Source organism: Bombina bombina, chromosome 7, assembly GCF_027579735.1.
Source record: "Bombina bombina isolate aBomBom1 chromosome 7, aBomBom1.pri, whole genome shotgun sequence".
Classification (NCBI taxonomy): Eukaryota; Metazoa; Chordata; class Amphibia; order Anura; family Bombinatoridae; genus Bombina; species Bombina bombina.
This window is the reverse complement of record NC_069505.1, coordinates 13,974,821-13,983,144: the sequence shown is the minus strand read 5'-3', so window position 1 is coordinate 13,983,144 and position 8,324 is coordinate 13,974,821. Positions and strand designations below refer to the sequence as shown.

Below are 8,324 nucleotides of genomic sequence, written 5' to 3'. Positions count from 1 at the left end.
TTGGGGAGTTGTATTTTTGAAACATAGACTGTCCTCTGGGCAGGATTATCACCTAGTGTGTGTATGTATATATATATATATATATATATATATATATATATATATATATTTATATATATTTATATATTTATATACATAGAGAATATGCCTTGGAATAAAGCTTTAAAGGGACACTCAAATCAAAATTAAACTTTCATGATTCAGATAGAGCAGCAATTTTAAACAATGACAATGTGCAAAGTCTTTTTATATTTACACTTTTTGAGTCACCAGCTCCTACTGAGCATGTGCAAGAATTCACAGAATAAAACATGTATGGATTTGTGATTGGCTGATGGCTATCACATGATATAGAAGGAGTGGAAATAGACATAACTATAAAATGTGCCAGAAAAATATCTTCTACTCATTTGAAGTTCAGACTAAGGGGCCGAATTATCAATCTCTGAATGGAGCTTGACGCCCCTGTTTCTGTGTGAGCCTTCAGGCTCGCCGGCAACAGCAGTTATGAGGTAGCGGTCTAAAGACCACTGCTCCATAACTTGTCCGCCTGCTCTGAGGCTGAGGACGTCAATCCGTCCGATCCTATACGATTGGGCTGATTGACACCCCCTGCTAGGGGCAGATTGGCCGTGAATCTGCAGGGGGTGGCATTGTATCAGCAGTTCACAAGAACTGCTGGTGCAATGATAAATACAGACAGCGTATGCTGTGGGCATTTATCGATGTGCGCCGGAAATGATGCGCTACCTCGTATCATGTCCGCTCGCACTTTTATAAATTGGCCCCTGAGTGCTATTGTATTGTGTTGTTTATGCAAATCTACTGTATGTACTGATCCTTTAAAAACATATCTTTCCTTCTGCAGATCTTTTGCTGCTTATATACTATACATATATAAAACATCTAATATTTCTTACATCTGTCTTTCCAGGGAAGCAAATGCCTTTCTTGTTGGGCTTTTGCAGCAGTTGGAAACATTGAAGCACAATGGGCAATGGGGTATCCAGCCCAAAATCTATCAGTACAACGTAAGAGGGGGTCAAAATTGTATTTATATGATTTATTTTTTTACATTTTTACTTTTAATTTAACAATTTAAACCTTTTATTTGTTCTATCTCATACATTCACTGACAGGAAGGTGGAACTTTGGTTTAATTGGTGGAATGGCTGTGGGCGTGTTGTGGGTGGGGCCAGGCATTTCATGAGCAAGGTTGGGCAGGGTTTGAATGTGTTATATGCAGGGCAGCTGCAGTCCAACCTATGACAATCACTCAATATCTAGGATAGCTTTGATGTGTTATCTCATTTATTTTTATCTGAAAGAGCAGGATTTACACAAATATGAAGGTTTTTGCCTGAAAAAAATGTTCAGTTAAAGTGATTGATACCGAAATGTTTAAGCACTTGACAGTGATGCAGCACATCTGTAAAAAGCTAACCTAAACATCTCTATGTAAAAAAGGAAGATATTTTACCTCAAAATTTCCTTAATAGCTACAACCCATTGTAAGAGGACTTTAAGCATCCAATCAGGATGTTAGTCCCAGGACTTGCAAGGTAGTGTGAATTGGCTGTTATTATTTTTTTTAACACGCAACAGTAGCGGAATGATAACTGTTCCTAGAGCACTTACTCTTGTGATCTGAAGAAATTTTGAGGTAAAATATCTTACTTTTTAAAAAAAAGATGTTTATATGATATTTTCCTTTCAGATTTTTACAGTTGTACTGCTTCACTTTCATTTGATTTAGTATATGGGTATATTGTCCTCATATTTAACAAATTGCGAGCGGACATGACATCGCTGTAGCGAATCATGTCCGCCTGACATCGCTAAATGCCGCCAACATACGCTGTCGGCATTTAATATTGCACAAGCATTTCTGGTGAAATGCTTGTGCAATGCATCTCCCTGCACATTCTCGACCAATCAGCTGCTAGCAGGGGCTGCCAATCATCCCCATCGTATCTGATCAGGATAATTGCTGTCCGCCACCTCAGAGGTGGCAGATGAGTTAAGCAGCAGCGGTCTTACGATCGCTGATTCTAAAGTTATGTTTCCTGTGAGCCGGAAACATCAGCTGGAACAAGCAGCGGCATCCGATGCTTGATAAATCTCCCCCATTGAATCTAAATATTTTGTCTTTTATATTCTTCTTCCAGAAATTATAGATTGCAACCGGTACACTGAGCCATGTAAAGGAGGATACACATGGGACGCGTTCATTACTGTTCTTCAGCAAGGTAATACAAGTGATGTTAAATGTGAGGCATATGTGGGATTTCTAGGGTTTAATTAGTTAAATAAAAAATCATGTTAAAGCATTAATGATTCTAATTAAAGGGACAGCTAAGTCCAAAATAAACTTTCATTATTCAAATAGGGCATGTAATTTTAGACAACTTTCCAATTTACGTTTATCACCAATTTTGCTTTGTTCTCTTGGTATTCTTAGTTGAAAGCTAAACCTAGGAGGTTCATATGCTAATTTCTTAGACTTTGAAGGCCGCCTCTAATCTAAATGTATTTTGACAGTTTTTCACCACTAGAGGGCATTAGTTTATGTGTTTCATATAGATAACATTGATCTAATGCACGTGAATTTACCGTGGAGGGAGCACTGATTGGCTAAAATGCAAGTCTGTCAAAAGAACTGAAATAAAGGGGCACTTTGCATAGGCTTAGATACAAGGGGGCCAATTTATCAAGCTCTGTATGGAGCTTGATGCCCCTTCTTTCTGGTGAGCCTTCAGGAGTTATGAAGCTGCTCTGAGGCCGCGGATAGAAATCAACCCGATCGAATACGATCGGGTTGAATGACGCCCCCTGCTAGCGGCTGATTCGCCGCAAATCTGCAGGGGGCGGCATTGCATCAGCAGTTCACAAGAACTGCTGGTGCAATGATAATTGCCGCAGCATATGCTGTCTGCATTTATCGATGTGCAGCGGACATGATACGCTACTTCGTATCATGTCCACTCGCACAATGATACATATACCCCAATGTAATTACAGAGGTAAAACGTGAATTAATATAACTGTGTTAGTTATGCAAAACTGGGTAATGGGTAATTAAGGGATTATCTATCTTTTAAAACAACAAAAAATCTGATGTTGACTGTCCCTTTAATGTTAAAGTTAAATGTTCTTATTGCAGAGTAATTGGTTTTTATGGTGTGACATACTAAACCATGTGAAAAGTGGATTTGTGTGTGTGTGTGTTAGATCTCAGTCACAAAGATCTGTGCAAAGTCAAAGAAAAGGGAGATAATAACTGAATCTTAAGATGTGAATTTTCTATTATTCGGTGAACCATCTGATATCGCTGTAATCTATTAATTGTCTATGTATGAAGGGGCTATAGTATCGCTGCGATGTTTAGAAAATCTCCATAATACACAACTAATCCATATCTTTAGTCTATCTATCTATCCATTGATCTAATTGTCCCCCTTTTTCTCTCAAATTCTTTTGTATTTACAGATGATTATTATTTCTGTTAACAGGTTCTAGTAATATTACACATTTTACTTGGTTTTCTATACAGAAGGCTTGGCAGATGCATCTAAATATCCTTACACTGGTAAGAAGTCTGCTTGTAAAAAGAACAAAAACGTTGGATGGATCCATGATTTTGTATTTCTGCAACGAAATGAGCAAGGTACAGAACAAGTGGAATGTTACCTAGATACAGAACAATATGTTCCAGCTAAGTTATTATACACTTTAGTCCATACTACAAAGACATATAACCCATTTATGTTTATTAATAAATATCCCACTGTGGTAGTAAAATATATACACTTCTTTCTGTCATTATCACTTAGGTTGAGCAAAAACAGTAGCTAGAGGGTTCTTAAAAAGACATGAAAAACTTTTAGATTGTAGTATAACATTTTAAATTATATATGCATGGCCCTAAAGGTATCATATTGTATTCACATGACCCTGTACATATCATATGGCTTTCACATGACTCTGTACATATCATATGGTTGTCACATGACTCTGTACATATCATATGGTTGTCACATGACTATGAACATATCATACTGCTTTCACATCACTCTGTACATATCATATGGTTGTCACATCACTCTGTACATATCATATGGTTGTCACAGGACTCTGTACATATCATATGGTTGTCACATGACTCTGTACATATCATATGGTTGTCACATGACTCTGTACATATCATATGGTTTTCACATGACCCTGTACATATCATATGGTTGTCACATGACTCTGTACATATCATATGGCTTTCACATGACCCTGTACATATCATATGGTTGTCACATGACTCTGTAAATATCATATGGTTTTCAGACTACCCTGTCCATATTATATGGCTTTCACATGACTCTGTACATATCATATGGTTGTCACATGACTCTGTACATACCATATGGTTGTCGCATGACTCTGTACATACCATATGGTTGTCACATGACTATGAACATATAATATTGCTTTCACATCACTCTGTACATATCATATGGTTGTCAGGTGTCTCTATTAATTTCATATGGCTTTAACATGACTGTACATAGCATAGCTTTCACAAGACTCTGTACAGATCATATGGTTATCACATGACTCTGTACATATCATATGGTTGTCAGGTGTCTCTATTAATTTCATATGGCTTTAACATGACTGTACATAGCATAGCTTTCACAAGACTCTGTACAGATCATATGGTTATCACATGACTCTGTACATATCATTTGGTTGTTACGTGACCCTCTAGATGTTACATGGCTTCTACACGACTCTCTAGATATCATATTGTTGTCACCAGACCTCTTGATATCATTTGGTCATCACATGACCTTCTATATATCCTATTGTTGTCACTTGACCGTTTTAATATCATATGTTTGTCACATGATTCTCTAGATATCATATAGTTGTCACATGATCTTCTATATATTATATTGTTGTCACATGAACCTGTTGGTATCATCTGGTTGTCACACTGCCCTCTTGATATCATATGGTTGTCTCATGACTCTCTATATATCATATGGTTATTGACATATATTGTTGCAAGATAACTATGCTACCAGAAATGGACCAGATGCTGAGAAGTGGCTAATAAATACACTGTACCAGTCTGGATAAGAACCTGGATGTATTTAGAGAACAAGACAGAGGTGAAGCTGTACAGACAGGAGACCATCAATGTATTGTAAGTGTAGGCAAATATATAGTCAGAATCAGGCACAGGTAATTGAGGCAGTACTAAATAAGGAGGCCAAGAATTGTCAGGAAAAACTGAGTAGAACAACAACAGACTAACAGCTAGATTACGAGTTTTTGTCGGTAAGGCTTGCGGCTCTAACGCTCCTTTTTTTTCCACCGCTCCCTTAAGCCAACTCTAGCATTACAGGTTTTTTTAAACCTGGCGTTAGCCGCAAAAGGTGAGCGTAGAACAAAATTTAGCTCACATCTCACCTAAATACCAGCGTTGCTTACGGTAGCGGTAGCTCGTGCACGATTTCCCCATAGGAAACAATGGGGCTGAGCTGGCTGGAAAAAAACCTAACACCTGCAAAAAAGCAGCGTCCAGCTTCTAACGCAGCCCCATTGTTTCCTATGGGGAAATCGTGCTCGTGCACGATTTCCCCATAGGAAACAATGGGGCTGAGCTGGAGGAAAAAACCTAACACCTGCAAAAAAGCAGCGTCCAGCTTCTAACGCAGCCCCATTGTTTCCTAAGGGGAAAGAAAAAAATATGTCTGCACCTAACACCCTAACATGAACCCAGAGTCTAAATACCCCTAATCTTACACTTATTAACCCCTAATCTGCCGCCCCAACATTGTCGCCACCTGCATTATACTATTAACCCCTAATCTGCCGCTCCGGACACCGCCGCCACCTACATTATAGTTATAAACCCCTAATCTGCTGCCCCCAACATCGCCGACACCTACATTATATTTATTAACCCCTAATCTGCCCCCCCCAAAGTCGCCGCAACTATATTAAATTAATTAACCCCTAATCTGCCGCCGCCAACGTCGTCGCCACTATAATAAAGTTATTAACCCCTATACCTAAGTCTAACCCTAACCCTAACACCCCCCTAATTTAAATATAATTTAAATACATCTAAATAAAATAACTACAATTAAATAAATTATTCCTATTTAAAACTAAATACTTACCTATAAAATAAACCATAACATAGCTGCAATATAACTAATAGTTACATTGTAGCTAGCTTAGGATTTATTTTTATTTTACAGGCAACTTTGTATTTATTTTAACTAGGTAGTTATTAAATAGTTATTAACTATTTAATAGCTACCTAGCTAAAATAAGTACAAAATTACCTGTAAAATAAATCCTAACCTAAGTTACAATTACTCCTAACACTACACTATAATTAAACTAATTACCTAAACTACCTACAATTAATTACAATTAAATTAAATAAACTAAATTACGAAAAAAACAAACACTAAATTACAGAAAAAAATAATTACAAGAAGTTTAAACTAATTACACCTAATCTAAACCCCCTAATAAAATAAAAAGCCCCCAAAAATAATAAAATGCCCTACCCTATACTAAATTACAAATAGCCCTTAAAAGGGCCAAAGTACTCAGCTCTTTTACCTGTAAAAAAAAATACAATACCCCCCTAACATTACAACCCACCACCCACGCACCCCTACTCTAAAACCCACCCAATACCCCCTTAAACAAAACTAACACTACCCCATTGAAGATCACCCTACCTTGAGCCGTCTTCACCCAGCCAGGCACAAGTGGGCATCCGATCCGGCCAGAAGTCTTCATCCGATGACGCAGAAGAGGACATCCAGACCGGCAGAAGTCTTCATCCTATCCGGGCAGAAGAGGACATCCGGACCGGGAGAAGGCTTCATTCAAGCGGCATCTTCTATCTTCTTCCATCCGACGAGGAGCGACTCCATCTTGAAGACATCCGGCGCGGAACATCCTTCCAGCACGACTACTAACGACGAATGACAGATCCTTTAAATGATGTCATCCAAGATGGCGTACCTCGAATTCCGATTGGCTGATAGGATTCTATCAGCCAATCGGAATTAAGGTAGGAACAATCTGATTGGCTGATTCAATCAGCCAATCAGATTCAAGTTCAATCCGATTGGCTGATCCAATCAGCCAATCAGATTGAGCTCGCATTCTATTGGCTGTTCCGATTGGCTGTTCTGACCTTCATTCGGCGAGTAGGCGTCGGTTGAAGAGGATGAATCCGCGTCTGCTGGGAAGAAGATGGCTCTGCTCCACTCCGGATGCATGAAGATAGAAGATGCCGCTTGGATGTCCTCTTCTGCCCAGATAGGATGAAGACTTCTGCCGGTCTGGATGTCCTCTTCTGCCCCATCGGATGAAGACTTCGGCCCGGCTGGGTGAAGACGACTCAAGGTAGGGAGATCTTCAGGGGGTTAGTGTTAGGTTTATTTAAGAGGGGTTTGGCTGGGTTAGAGTAGTTGTGGTGTGGGTGGTGGGTTTTAATTTTGGGGGGGGTTGTATTTTTTTTTACAGGAAAAAGAGCTGATTACTTTGGGGCATGCCCCACAAAAAGCCCTTTTAAGGGCTGGTAAAAGAGCTGATTACTTTTGTATTTTAGAATAGGGTAGGGATTTTTTTTATTTTGGGGGGCTTTTTTATTTTATTAGGGGGCTAAGATTAGGCGTAATTAGTTTAAACTGCTTGTAATTCTTTTTTATTTTTTGTTATTTAGTGTTTTTTTGTATTATAGAATAGTTTATTTAATTGTATTTGATTGTAGGTAATTTATTTAATTAATTTAATGATAGTGTAGTGTTAGGTTTAATTAGGTTAGGATTTATTTTACAGGTAATGTTGTATTTATTTTAACTAGGTAGCTATTAAATAGTTAATAACTATTTAATAGCTATTGTACCTAGTTAAAATAAATACAAAGTTGCCTGTAAAATAAATATAAATCCTAAAATAGCTACAATGTAATTATTAATTATATTGTAGCTATATTAGGGTTTATTTTATAGGTAAGTATTTCGTTTTAAATTGGAATAATTTAGTTAATTTTAGGAATATTATTTCGTTTAATATAAATTATATTTATGTTAGGGGGGTGTTAGGGTTAGGGTTAGAGTTATGTTTAGGGCTTAATAACTTTATTATAGTAGCGGCGACGGTGCGGGCGGGAGATTAGGGGTTAATAATTGTAGGTAGGTGGCGGCAATGTTAGGGAGGGCAGATTAGGAGTTAATCAAATTTATTATAGTGTTTGCGAGGCAGGAGTGTGGCGGTTTAGGGGTTAATAC

General features: G+C 38.0%; 1 long non-coding RNA gene across 1 annotated transcript in view; it reads left to right on the top strand.

The window, feature by feature from the left end:
* Positions 1–3,531: 3,531 nt before the first annotated feature.
* Positions 3,532–8,324, top strand: part of LOC128635718 (uncharacterized) — a 31,784-nt gene continuing 26,991 nt past the window's right edge. The window contains exon 1 of the long non-coding RNA XR_008398568.1: positions 3,532–3,667. This is a non-coding gene — a long non-coding RNA (uncharacterized LOC128635718). The remainder of the gene's footprint in view (positions 3,668–8,324) is intronic.